The sequence below is a fragment of the Loxodonta africana genome, chromosome 5 (genome assembly GCF_030014295.1).
Source record: "Loxodonta africana isolate mLoxAfr1 chromosome 5, mLoxAfr1.hap2, whole genome shotgun sequence".
Taxonomy (NCBI): Eukaryota; Metazoa; Chordata; class Mammalia; order Proboscidea; family Elephantidae; genus Loxodonta; species Loxodonta africana.
In genome coordinates, this window is record NC_087346.1 from 66823307 (window position 1) to 66836866 (window position 13560).

General features: G+C 38.1%; 1 protein-coding gene across 4 annotated transcripts in view; it reads left to right on the forward strand.

Moving 5' to 3' along the window:
* The window catches only part of MAPK10 (mitogen-activated protein kinase 10), a 154106-nt gene that overhangs the window by 25855 nt on the left and 114691 nt on the right, over positions 1-13560 (forward strand). The window lies entirely within an intron of this gene.

Here is a 13560-nt window from a genome sequence, read left to right on the forward strand (position 1 = left end):
AAAGAAGCCCAGAGAACTAGAAGCTTTCTAGCTGTTGCTAATGCATTAGAAATTTTTATTTGTGTGTTTTCACAGCAAGAAACAAAAGACTAGGTATTAAGATAACCAACAAATAAAACCCTTTACACCCAAAAGAGGTGTAAACAGTATCTCAAATGTTCCTATACCTTTTAAAGGTTAGTGTTAAAATTCAGTTACCTATTTAGAAAAAAGTGGTATTTTAAAAGGAAGTTTGAGAATTATTTTTAAAATGAGAAGATTCTGGGCTCCTTGGTATCTGCTGTTTGATGACATTTTCCAGTGGCTAATTAAAATGATGACAAATCAAGATCTGATTTAGCTGTTATAAAACTTTTACAGAAGTAATGATGTCAGATTCACTGATAAGCATTTCTTTTAGACAGCTTTAACTTGTAATGCCGCATGCAATGAGATGTATTTAAGATGAGCTCGTTAGTAAAACTTGTATAAAATGGTATAATTAGTACAAGAATTTTTTTGAAGGCTCATACCCGTAACTAAAAATTAAGAGCATGCATCTTAATACATGCACATGCTCATTTATATTTACCTGGTATTTATTACTCAATGCTATTTATAAAAATATATTTGTTTGTTACATAAATGAGTGCTATGTTAATAATTATGTACGGTTTAATACATTTTAAAGCACATGTTTAAGGTATGAAATGAATATGCAATTAACATTATTTTAAAAAATATTGTATTCCAACACTCCGTTTTTTGTTAATTTAAAATATTAGTAATTTTTTTTTTTTTTCATGAGAGTGATGTGATAGCGTTCAGTTCTTTTTGAAGCCTCGGTTTTATACTTCATAAAACAAGACTGGAAAATCTGGTTTACTTCATGTTCCAACTGGTTTTAAGTTCACGTTAACAGCTTAGTGGATGGAAATGGCACGAGTGCAGTGCTGATGCCCTTACTACCTCATGTAATTCTAGCTCTTTCTTAAACGTCATCTACCAAACATAGCAATGCTTATGTTGAAATTCAGCTAGTAAACTCCCATCATCCTTAATGCCAATCTGTAGTTGTTTTTTTTTTTTTTTTGCACTTAAGATGGAGTATTTTAATATTTTCAACAAATGGGACCAAATTGGTCATTTCTAAGATATTTAAATAGGTAAACAGGTAAAGAAATTTTTATTTTCAAGGCTTTTTCTTTTAACAGATAATACACGAGTATTCGTTTCTGTAACAAAGTCATATATCTATAGACTATTTCTGTTATCCAACTTTAGATATTCTCTTCACGGATCTGCTGGGCAGTATAAAAATGACATCCGCTTTTAACCAGAGAAAATAACAGAAAAGAAGAGGGTAATTTATCTTTAACTTGACAACTCTCTTAAGTCCTTTGCTACGAGACAATCAGTGAACCTCTTTGTGGCACAGGTAGTTTCCTGATACTGTAGGCAGAATAATGGCCGTCCCAAAGATACCTGGGCCCTAGTACCTAGAACTCATCAATATCTTGCCTTACATGGCAAAAGGGAATTTGCAGGTATGACTAAGATTAAGGACCTTAGCATGGTGGGATTACCCTGGATTATCCAAATGGGCCCAAACTAATCCCGTCAGTTCCTAAAAGTGAAAGAAGAAGACAAATGAGTAGCTCAGAAAAATGCAACAGAAGACCAGGGAGAAACAAAGGGGATTCACCCAGGATCCACAAGGAATGAGGTAGCGTCTATAAACATAGCCAGCAAGAATACAGAGATCTCAGTCCCACAGCCGCACGGAACTCAATTCTGTGAATAACCTGAGTGAGCTAGGGAGCCAATTCTTCTTCGCTCTCCAGAAAGGGATACAACCTGCTGACATCTTGATTTTAAAACCTCTGAGACCCATGTTGGAACTGAAGGATAGTAAATTTGTGTTGCTTAAGCTGCTAAGTCCATGGTGATTTGTTATAATAGCAATAGAATACTAATACACAGGGTCAAGTTTCTATTACTAAGATGATTGCTGTAAATCTCCTAAAAGCGGGCACACTGGACTGTACTGTTTTCAAATGAAGGCATTCGGGGGTGTCTGTTAAGCCTGCCCTAACTGTGAAATTCCTGTTTTTCTTTCAGGTCACATCTCCTATTTTAGGTGATAAGTGACCAACTGCTAAGGGGATAAAGTGCATACGTAGGGGATCAGTATCAATTTGTATATTAAAATTAGGTAAAGTTTACTTTATTTCCTTCTTATATTAAAATAGATATTTATATTTTCCGTCTGCACTCTACTGGATGGCTTTTGTACCGCCTGGGGAGCTGAGACCCCCCCATTTAGGAGATCACCGAATTCATGAAGCGCTTTTAAAATGAAAAAATAATAATACACCACATGTTCTTACGCAGGAGGTATGGGGGGTGATGGATAAAGCAGAGCGATTCTTGGCCACCTTTCTTGGATGAAGAATTGTAGAATATTAACATAAGAAAGTTGCCCTAAGATTCCCTCTTCAGACGCTCAAATATTCATTGGGATGATTTCATTTTTCTTCAAATAAATCTGCCACAGAAAACGAGGACTGCCAGTGAAAGTAAGTTGATAGACCCTTAATGACTCAAAAATAGATCTAAGCAGTGTTCCGCTCAGGAAGTTAACCAATTGTCCCAAAAGACTTGAAAAACCACTGCTGAGAATCTTATAGGGAGTTTTATAGGACACTTTGGATCTCTGCTTCTCCTTATATAGGATAGGGCCCATCCTTGGTCATAGGCACAGTAACTGAAGTAGATTTCAATAGATAAAATATCTTAGAGTAAAAACTTTAGTTTTAGAACAAGTTTATCAGAAAATTCGACAGTGAAAGAATATCTGAATTCCAAAATGCTAGCCTTGGAGTGTCCTGGGATGATTATTAGTCTGTATGTCTACTCTGGTGGCATAGTGGTTAAGAGCTATGGCTGCTAACCAAAATTAAGGTCGGCAGTTCGAATCCAACAGGTGCTCCTTGGAAACCCGGTGGGGCAGTTCTATTCTGTTCTATAGGGTCACTATCAGTGGGAATCGATGATAACAGGTTTATATGTCAACAGCTGAAGAAATAAAACCACATCCAGGCTATCAAAGAACAAGGTGAAAAAGCAGAAACGGGATGGCATATTCCTATTCCTCGTCTTCCGTTTTGCCACTCTACCAGGTGCACAGACATCTTCAACTTCAGCACACCCCTTCCTGAAAACAAATACGGCTGTCCCTTCCTGTTCTATTCCTCAACCTAGGCATTGAGATATCTTTGTTTTCTTATCCTAACTTGGTCTGCAAACACTGTTTCTCTTACAGATCTATTCTTATGTTAATTTGCCCCCTCTACATTTTTTTTCTGCCCTAATTTAATTTCCTTTCTATTGCCTTTGTCAATGGTGGGCTCTTCCACCTGTCTCACACCAAACACACATCTGTTTCCAGACATACTCTGAAATCCACAGACCTTTCTCCTGTTTGTGGAGACTGTCAGATTCATATAACATCTTGAAAGTTTCACATAATCCTGAGTACAGTGACTGGGAGAAATTGGGAAACTAGAAGTGTTTGGAGTCCCTGGAGGAACAGACAATCTGAAACATAATGGATTTATTTTATTTTATAGGGAATAGGAAAAAAGTATGGAGGAATTAATTCCAAAGGAAATGTTAGTGATCAATTAATTTTTTTATGTGTCACTATAAAACTGTGTGTGTATGTGGCAAGAGGAATCCTGCTTTTCAAGTATAAATGTTGTCATATTGACACTATGCCACAGAATCTCCCAAATTGTTTGAAATATAAATTCATTGCTTTTATTGGGTTCTTAAACTTTCTTTCCCTTCTGTTGACTGCTTTCTTGCTTACTTATTACGAGGTGAAAAAACAAGCAACACTAAAATATCTTCAAAAAAAATTAACCACTACTATGGTATTTTTTTTTTTTTTTACTTCACCATGGATTATTAGACAAAAGCATCATTACTGAGAATTACTAAATAAAAGCTAATATGAAATCTTTTGGAATAAATGAAAATTTTATTTTTTCCTCTGAGAAAAAAAAAAGGTTACCTCTTGAAACAGAAACAAACAAGAATTCGTCTGCATCCATGTGTGAGCTCAGAAGTCTTCTGTGGCTTCCTAAGTGGGAAGTTGTAATCTATAAGGCGAGTTTTTCACCATAATGGTCAGGAGCCAGCTGGGCAAATCACTTCAGAATGTTTTCCAGTCATCGGAAGAGGGTCTCATGAGTGTTTGCTCTACTAATATCTCCTGATCAAGAAAGGGCAGAGGGAGAGAAGTCAAAGGAGGCAGTTCACTGTCTCCTCTCACTTCAATCCTGCTGTTTCCTTGTCAATCCAAGCCACATTTTCTATTTTCTCGTTTCTTTCTCCGTAGATCATTCAAACTGACAGCAAAAGTGGTGACAAAAGTCAACAACTAAGTTTAGCAGAGAAGACTTTCCAAGGTTGGTCTGCTCTTTAACCCAAAAGAGCTGATGGGAGAGTTTTAAATGACAGGAAACAAAACCATATTCTTTTTTTAGTATTGTTTTCTTTTTCATTTAGGCGTAATCAGTTTGTGAGAGATGCCAATCTAATTTTGCAAGATGATGTTTTTCAGGGTATTTATATCAAACCATACGCTTAATATTGATAAAAGTGTAGTGTTAGGGTAACTTATTGGAAAAAAGTCTGTACATAGAAAATTAAATATTTAGAAATAAGGCAATATAATTTACGCGAACTAAGCTTTTCTAAAGGAGCCCTAGTGATGCAATTGTGAAGCACTCAGCTTCTAACTGAGACGTTGGCAGTTTGAACCCACCAGCGGCTCAGTGAGAGAAAAGACCTGACAATTTCCTCCTGTAAAGATTTCAGCCTAGGAAACCCTGTAGGGCTGTTCTACTCTGTCCTATAGGGTCACTATGAGTTGGAATTAATTCCAGTGCACACAACATAACTTCTGAATAGGATTTAAGATGACTGTCTTAGTCATCTAAGGCTGCTATGACAGAAATACCACAAGTCGGTGGTTTTAACAAACAGAAGTTTATTCTCTCACAGTTTAGGAGGCTAGAAGACCGAATTCAGGGTGCCAGCTCTAGGGGAAGTCTTTCTCTCTCTGTCAGTTCTGGGGAAAGGTCCTTGTCATTAATCTTCCCATAGACTAGGAGCTTCTCAGCACAAGGACCCTGGGTCCAAAGGATGCACTCTGCTCCCAGCACTGCTTTTTTGGTGGTATGAAGCTCCCTGTCTCTCTGCTCTTTTATATCTCAGAAGAGATTGACTCAAGATACAACCTAATCTTATAAGTTGAGTCTTGCCTGATTAACATAACTGCCTCTAATCCTGCCTCATTAACATCATAGAAGTAGGATTTACAACATGTGGGAAAATCACATCAGATGACAAAACGGTGGACAATCACACAATACTGGGAATCATGGCCTAGCCAAGTTGACACACATTTTGGGGGGACACAATTCAATCCATAACAATGACAAAAGCAAACAACAACAATGAAAAAAACATGATTTAGCATATACCTAACATGTAAGGAATTTGGGGGAGTAATGTTTAACATATCCCTTGGAGTAGAGTCTCTAAGGATATTGATAATGTTATAAGGCAGAATGGTCAAAACTGCTCTCCAAGAAGTCTGAGTCATTGACCAAAGCACTCACCCATACCTTAGCTACTAGGGATGTAGAAGACAAAAGTTTGTGTGTGTGTGTATGGGTTGTTTTGTTTTTGTGTTTGATTTTAAATTGTAGTAGGTAGAATTACTGTGGGTAGGCCACAGCTCTCGTCAAAAGCCTAATGAAACAAACTAATAAAACCAAAACCAGACAATTTCTGCGTTTGTCCGAATGCTCAAAAATATTACTGATAATAATGTCAAATCAAGTCACATTAGTAGAGCAATCACTGTCAGTGAAATCATCTTCAAATAATAGCTTCTATGTATTTTGAAAAAAAATGGTTTATTGAAAGTCCACCCCTTTTAATGTGCCTACTTTTATTCAAAAAAATGACACTATTGACTCACTGATGCTTTTAGCAGCTTTTTTCATCTTAATGATGAATTTAAGCTACTCCGTCAACACTCTGATATACTAACCCTTGAACTAATAGCACACATTTACAAAATGGCTGGCAAAGATTAGGGCAAAACTGTAAATACATACCAGGACAAAAGAGATCAAAACTTGGCCATTTAGGGTACATTATATAAAAAAAAAAAAAAAATCAAATAAACACTTCTTGCTGGTTAAAATCAGGAGTGAAGTTGATTAAGTAAATTCTCAGAACTTTGTAAAAAATTCTTACATTTAAATATAGAATCAATGACAGGTGCCTTTAGTCACTAAAGTTATAAATACAGTTGTACCCAACAAAAAATTGAGTTTCCGTTTGTGTATTATCAATGACGGTTTTTAATATTTTGTGTCTCAGAACCTAGGTTTACTTATCTGTAAAATGGGGATAATACCAACATCTCACAGGGCTCAAGAGAGTACAAAACAAGTGCCGTCCATAAAAGTGCCTTGTAAGTTTAATGCTGAGATGACTTTTAGTAGATACAGGGATGTCATTGTTCGTTGCCGTCAAGTTGATTCTGACTCATGATGGCCCCATTGTGCAAAGTAGAACTGCTCCATAGGATTTTCAAAGCTATGAACTTTCAGAAGCAGATCGACCAGCCTGTCTTCTGAGGCGCCTCTGAGTGGCTGTGGGTGGGTTCATACCACCAACCTCTTGGCTAGTAGTCAAGCACTTAACCTTTTGTGTCACTCAGGGACTCTGTTCAAGGATGTGTTATTGTGTGCCCTCAATTTGATCCTGACTCATAGCAACCTAACCCTATAGGACAGAGTAGAACTCTTCATAGAATTTCTTAGGCTGTAACCTTTACAGGGCAAATCATTTGGTCTTTAATCCGGAGGAGGAGCTGGTGGGTTCGAATCTCCGACCTTTCAGTTAGCAGCCAGGGATCCCCAAGGAAGGTAGGCTTATGTTATTCTTTTCTACCAATGGAAATTGCCAAAGGTCAGCATATGTAGCTCAGGAAGATACCTGCTTTTAAGTAATTGGTTCATTATCAAATACCAAGTGCTGTCGAGTCGATTCCAACTCATAGCAACCCTATAGGACAGAGTAGAACTGCCCCATAGAGTTTCCAAGGAGCACCTGGCAGATTCGAACTCCCGAACCTTTGGTTAGCAGCCATAGCACTTAACCACTACGCCACCAGGGTTTCCCATTATCAAATAGTACATATTATTTCTGAAGTAAATAATTGAAGCATGGGGTTTAAAAAATTACTTATGTTTTATAAATGAATCTGGCAGAGAAGCATCTGAACCTTGTCATTACTACCTTTCACCAGCACTTCCCACCTGTTATTTTTTGGTCCGACCTCCTGCTGAGAATTTGCATTTCCACCCCAAATTTACTAAATCAGAGTCTACATTTGTGTTAAAATGTAGATTTTGATTCAGTAAATCTGGGGTGGAAATGCAAATTCTCAATAGGGGGGTCAAACAGAAAATAACAAGTTCAAAGCCCTGCTTCCAACCTGGGCTTCGGTTACCAAAGTTATTTACAATCTTTATATATGCTTTAAATGTTAGGTTGTGAATTTGCGACATGGCTACATAGACCCAGCTAACCTTCTCGGAGCACAGAATTTGGATGGAGTATTTTATGGTTATAAGGATGATGGTATGAAGAGAGGTAAAAACATCCAGAACATTTTCCAAAGCATCAGAATATCTGTATAACACACAAAAAGGCTTATCGATAAAAAAAAAAATAGGTCTGAATAATTCTCTTTTGCTTTTGGAAGCATCACTCATGCTCTGCAGGGTATTTCTCTCCTTAGAGTTTCCAATGAGCCGTACTCTATTGACACATTTCCATTTAGCCCCTGAACAGTGGAAATGATTGCCGTCTGATCCACACCTGGAACATCAGCACATTCTGCATCCCCATTATTTTTCATCATTTTTACAATTTAGACTTCTAATTGTAACCTTTTTGAGATAAGGAGCGTTGAGCTTCAAATATCTCCTTTTATATTGGTAAGAGGTTTGAGGTGGCAATGGCCCAGTGGAATAGAACAGAATAAAACACTGTATTCTCCTTCCATATTTTGTTACTTTTCTTTGCCCTTTGCATAGCATAGGCCCTGGATATTTATTTTAATTTATTTCTTGTTTGATAAATAAGTCTTGTAAATATCATTTTTTTCTTCATAGAGAAAATGTGCTTTGAAAAATCATGGGTAGAAATTTGATGGCAGTATATGCTTCTGGAGGGCGGGGGGGAGATAAATATATATATATATATGAAAATATATGAAACCCAAACCCATTGCTGTGGGGTCAGTTGTGACTAATAGCAAACCTATAGCAACCCTATAGGACAGAGTAGAACTGTCCCATAGAGTTTCCAAGGAACAGGTAGTAGATTTGAACTGCTGATCTTTTGTTTAGTAACTGAACACTTAGCCACTGTAACCACTGTACCACCAGGGCTCCATATATATGTGTGTATATATATATATACACACTGGGTTATATATATATATAATATATATATACCTGTTGCTGTCGAGTCGATTCTGACTCAGTGACAGTATAGGACGGAGTAGAAATGCCCCATACGGTTTCCAAGGAGTGGCTGGTGGATTCGAACTGCGGACCTTTTGGTTAGCAGCCGTAGCTCTTAACCACTACACCACCAGTGTTTATATATATATATATACACAAAAAACCAAAACCAGTGCCGTCGAGTTGATTCCGACTCATAGCGACCCTATAGAACAGAGTAGAACTGCCCCATAGAGTTTCCAAGGAGCGCCTGACGGATTTGAACTGCCGACCCTTTGGTTAGCAACCGTAGCACTTAACCACTATGCCACCAGGGTTTCCCTATATATATATGTATATACAAATATATCCATATTTCTTTGTTAACCATAAAGCATATATATATTTATATGTGTGAATGTATAATTGTCAGTGTGATAACTGACGCTGAAAAGGTTGGTAGTACATAACCTTAAAAATTATATTTGATTTTGAAATTATTGTGGACATTTATTCTGAATTATGCCATTCTTCAGTTAATTTGTAATTAATTTGCATCCTTTTAGTAAAAGCTAACAGCAAGAGGTTGTAACCCAGAAGCATTTTTCCTGGCAGAGGGGAAAAATATGCATTTAAATTTTCTTATAGGTAATTATTCACTTAGAGAAGATTGAGTCTCATCTGTAAACCATTTATTGATATAAATGCTAATGTCCTTCCCAGGAGAAATAATTAGCAAATTTATTATTTATTTTTCCATTTTGACTTTAGCTGCAAAGATTAAATGGTTATGTCAAAAAAAATTGTTTTTTTTTTTCAGTTTTTCAGTGTTGTTTTTCAGATGCCCTAGAAAGGGCATCAACAGATATTTAAATTGTCAAAGTCAGTTTATGGTCCATGTACTACTTTGTCAGATGCGTAAATTCTGACTAGTTATTAAGATTAAGGTGCATCTGAGTATATAAAAAAAAAAAACCTAACCCAAATATAATTACCTAACAACTTAATCCTGCACTACCAAATGGTATCTTGGAAAAGCCAAAATTGCTCAGAAACAGGAGGCAGTTTCTTCAGTTAAATGAAATCATGCAAAATAACAGATGGCAATTGTTCTTCAGATTCCAGGAAGCATTCTCATTGACTCCTCTAAAAGACCTGTCCATTCCATGTAGATTTAAATAAAAAATTTAATTAGGGGGCTTAAAAAAAGAAAGAGAGGAAATATGTTTTATAAATATTGTAACTTAAAAAACCAAGACTTAGAGGTGTATTTTGTAAAGCTCAGAGGGAAGGCAGTTGGTCTGTCTCCTACAGACTGAAGTTTCTGGCCCATTACAGCGCCACATTCTGTTTACAGAGCCTGAGCTGTTTTACTAATCACACATTTGAATGTGGCAGCTGAGGACACAGGCAGACATTCTTTGATTTGGAAGATTGAGTGACAGCTCTATCATTCTCTTGTTCTGCTCTTTACTCCCTGATTTATACTCTCTCCTGCAATGGGATTTAAATTTATTTAAAATATTTGACCTTGTCAAGTGAGCTTCACTTTACATATCCAAAGTTATAAAGTCAACATTGAATCGTTGCATTTTAAGCTTCCTTGTAGGAGGGGTGAGTCTAACTCACTATCAGAGAGGGATCCCGTCCGCTTCATTTTACCTGCGTTTCTTTTATATAAAGAAATGTATCTTAGAGGTCTCTGGCTATGTGCTTGTTCACTGTTCTTTATTTTTTATTAGTTAAAATGTTTCCCACAAAAGATTTTAATATGTCTATTAATAAAATCATAATTTTACTTCCAATCCAGGGAAATACAACCCTAAATAAGTATATTTTTAAATTTTCTTTGGGCTTACCAAAGACTGCAGAACATCGTTGTGGAGCATGTGCTGTGCATGAGGTACATGGATGACGGAGCTTGTGGGGCTGAGCCCCAGCCTGCCCTCCATCACTAGTTGAGTTGCGTTTACCCAGAGAAGCTGCCTTTCCCTAACCCACAAACCATACTGCAGGGGCTGGTGGCTGGCATTGATTGATTGAACTTTAGATTTAGGGTGATCAATGAGAGAAACTGAACTAGCAAAAATATAAGTTGGAGAATAACTCGTGTAGAGAAGAGCTAGTAAATTTAGGATGCTAAATCATTCACCAGCATGGATGTTAAAAAAACCAAACCCATTGCCATTAATTTCGATTCCAACTCATAGCGACCCTATAGACAGAGTAGAACTGCCCCATAGAGTTTTCAGGGAGTGCCTGGCGGATTCAAACTGCTGACCTTTCGGTTAGCAACCGTAGTCCTTAACCGCTATGCCACCAGGGTTTCACCTAAGAAAATGAAAAGAATCAGAGAGCAGAGGAAAATTAGAAAACAAATTGTTGGTTTGTTAGCGTTGTTCCTCCTCTTCAGCAAGCCTTCTCCCACTCCTTTCCTCTCCCTGCTGGACATCAGTCTTTCGAGACCTCGCTGTTCTCTGAGTCAGTCCCTCTCCAGCTGGCTTCACTTTTTTTTCATATTTAGCCTGGAACCATGAGGGATGATTTCAAAGAAACTCTTAGATGCTCTCTATTTTCTCACCGCCTTGTCTTCTGCAGCTCTTTGTTTTCCAAACCCACGCTTTCTCTGCTTCTACTGGAAGGCTGAGCCCAGCTGGAGAAATCATGTAATCACACTGATTTCCTCCATTACAGATTTAGGATCTTCATTCTCAGCTGGGCCCTTGTTCCTGCTTAGCAACTCTTTTAGTTGTGTCTCTTGTTAGCTCGCTATTCTATTTCTCATGGTGCTCTTACAATTCTTTTATAAGTTTTGTGCAAGCTCTCAATTCTACTGCACCCTCCCATTCCCTGCAGAAAGCCTTACCTCCCACTTTCCGGAGAAAACAGATGGCCTCCGGCATGTTCGCTCTGAATTTCCTCTCCCACCTCCTAATTCTTTGTCATCTACAGTCTTCTCTGCCCAAACGATTCCTCCATAAGGAGTCCCCCTCCAAGACTGGCCACCCACTTGTGTTCTTGATTCCATACTCTTCTCCTGGGGCCTATCCACTTTTCTCCCCTGTCTATAAAGGACACCCCCTCCACCATCTTCTCATATTAAAAAAACGTAGTTTAGAATATGCTTGCCCTTCAAACTACCTCTCTGTCTCCTCTGTTTTCAAACTTCTTGGTAGTCTGAATTTAATGCCTCTGTCATGCATTGAATTGTGTCCCCCAAAAACATGTGTCGACTTGGCTGGGCCATGATTCCCAGTATTGTGTATGTGTCCTCCATTTTGTGATCTGATATAATTTTCCAATGTGTTGTGAATACTAATCTCCGCCTGTGGTTGATGAGACGAGATTAGGTTATGTTAAAGAGGATTAGGGTGGGATGCAACACTTTTACCCAGGTTAAAGCCCTGATCTGATGTAAGGGGGGTTTCCTCAGGATGTGGCCTTCAGCACCTTTTATCTTACAAGAGATAAAAGGAGAGAGATGGGACCTCATACCACCAAGAAATAAGAGCCTGGAGCAGAGTGTGTCTTTTGAGAAGCTCCTAGCCCAAGGGAAGATTAATGACAAGGACATTCCCCTAGAGCCAACAAAAAGAGAAAGCCTTTCTCTGGAGCTGGTGCCCTGAATTCAGACTTCTAGCCTCCTAAACTGTGAGATAATAAATTTCCATTGTCAAAGCCATCCACTGGTAGTATTTCTGTTATAGCAGCACTAGATAATTAAGACAGCCTCCATGTACTATTCAAATCTCATTTCACAAACAATTCTACTTCTATTACCATTGCCCCCAGGGGTAGATTATTTAAAAGGCAAGGTAAGCACGGTGCTTACCAGGTCATCTGTAGTGATCTTAAAAAAAAAAAAGTGATCTTAGATGTGGTAAAACGCATGTGAAATTGTTCACTAGAAGTTTGTAAGTAAATGTAAGCACAAGTAAGCCTGTGCTTACCTTGCTTACTGGGTCATCGGCCTCTGTCAGGGTCTGTAAATTTGTAAAGAAGTTTTGATTTTGTAGGAGGGTGCTATGGGGCTGGGAGAGAGACAGATGCCAACTATACCTAGAAGAAGAATCTTTGATGTGGTAAAAAACATGAAATTGTTTACTACGGATGATCTGGTAAGCACCATGCCCATTGGATAATCTGCAGCTGATTGCCCCCATGATGGAACAGGATGTTATGGAGAAGGCTACACTGACCTCCGAATTGCTTAATCCACCAAATTCTTTTTCAGCCTTCATTTTTTGACTTCTCTGCCATGCCTGGAAATGTTAACTATCTGATTCTTCTTGAATGTCTGTCTTCCCTTGAACTTCAAACTGGGAATTTTCAAACTCTGCAGCTTGTTTGGAATTGGATGGAGAGGTGGTATAGCTCAGTGGTTAAGAGTGCAGACTCTAGAGCCAGAGTGCTAGTGCTGGGATCCTGGCTCACTCTTACCTGTGTATGACCCCAGTTACTTGATCCAAAAAGGTGGCTAATAGAAATACTTATCTACACAGTTGTTAAAGAAACCCAGGAGGCGCAGTGGTTAAGTGCCTGGCTGCTAACTGAAAGGTCAGTGGTTGGAACCCACCAGCTGCTCTGTGGGAGAAAGAATGTGGCAGTCTGCTTTCACAAAGATTTATAGCCTTGGAAACCCTATGGGACAGTTCCACTGTGTCCTATAGGGTTGCTATGGGTCAGGATCAACTTGATGGCAATGAATTTTTTATACAGTTGTTAATTAAAGCAGACTAAATAAGTTAGTATAAACTGGGTTGGGCTGGCTTTCATAAATAGCCAATACTTACTAGTTTTTGTTATCGTTTACCAGCCTGGATAAGAGGTTGGCTAGATAGGATACTGTCTCTAATAGCTTGAAATGCAAAATACTAGAAAAAGAATCCAATCCAAAACCCCTGAAGGCAAGATTTGAATTAGGAGCCAGAGCAAAAGGAGTCAGAAAGACAGGTGCTAATTCTAACTCCAAATTTAG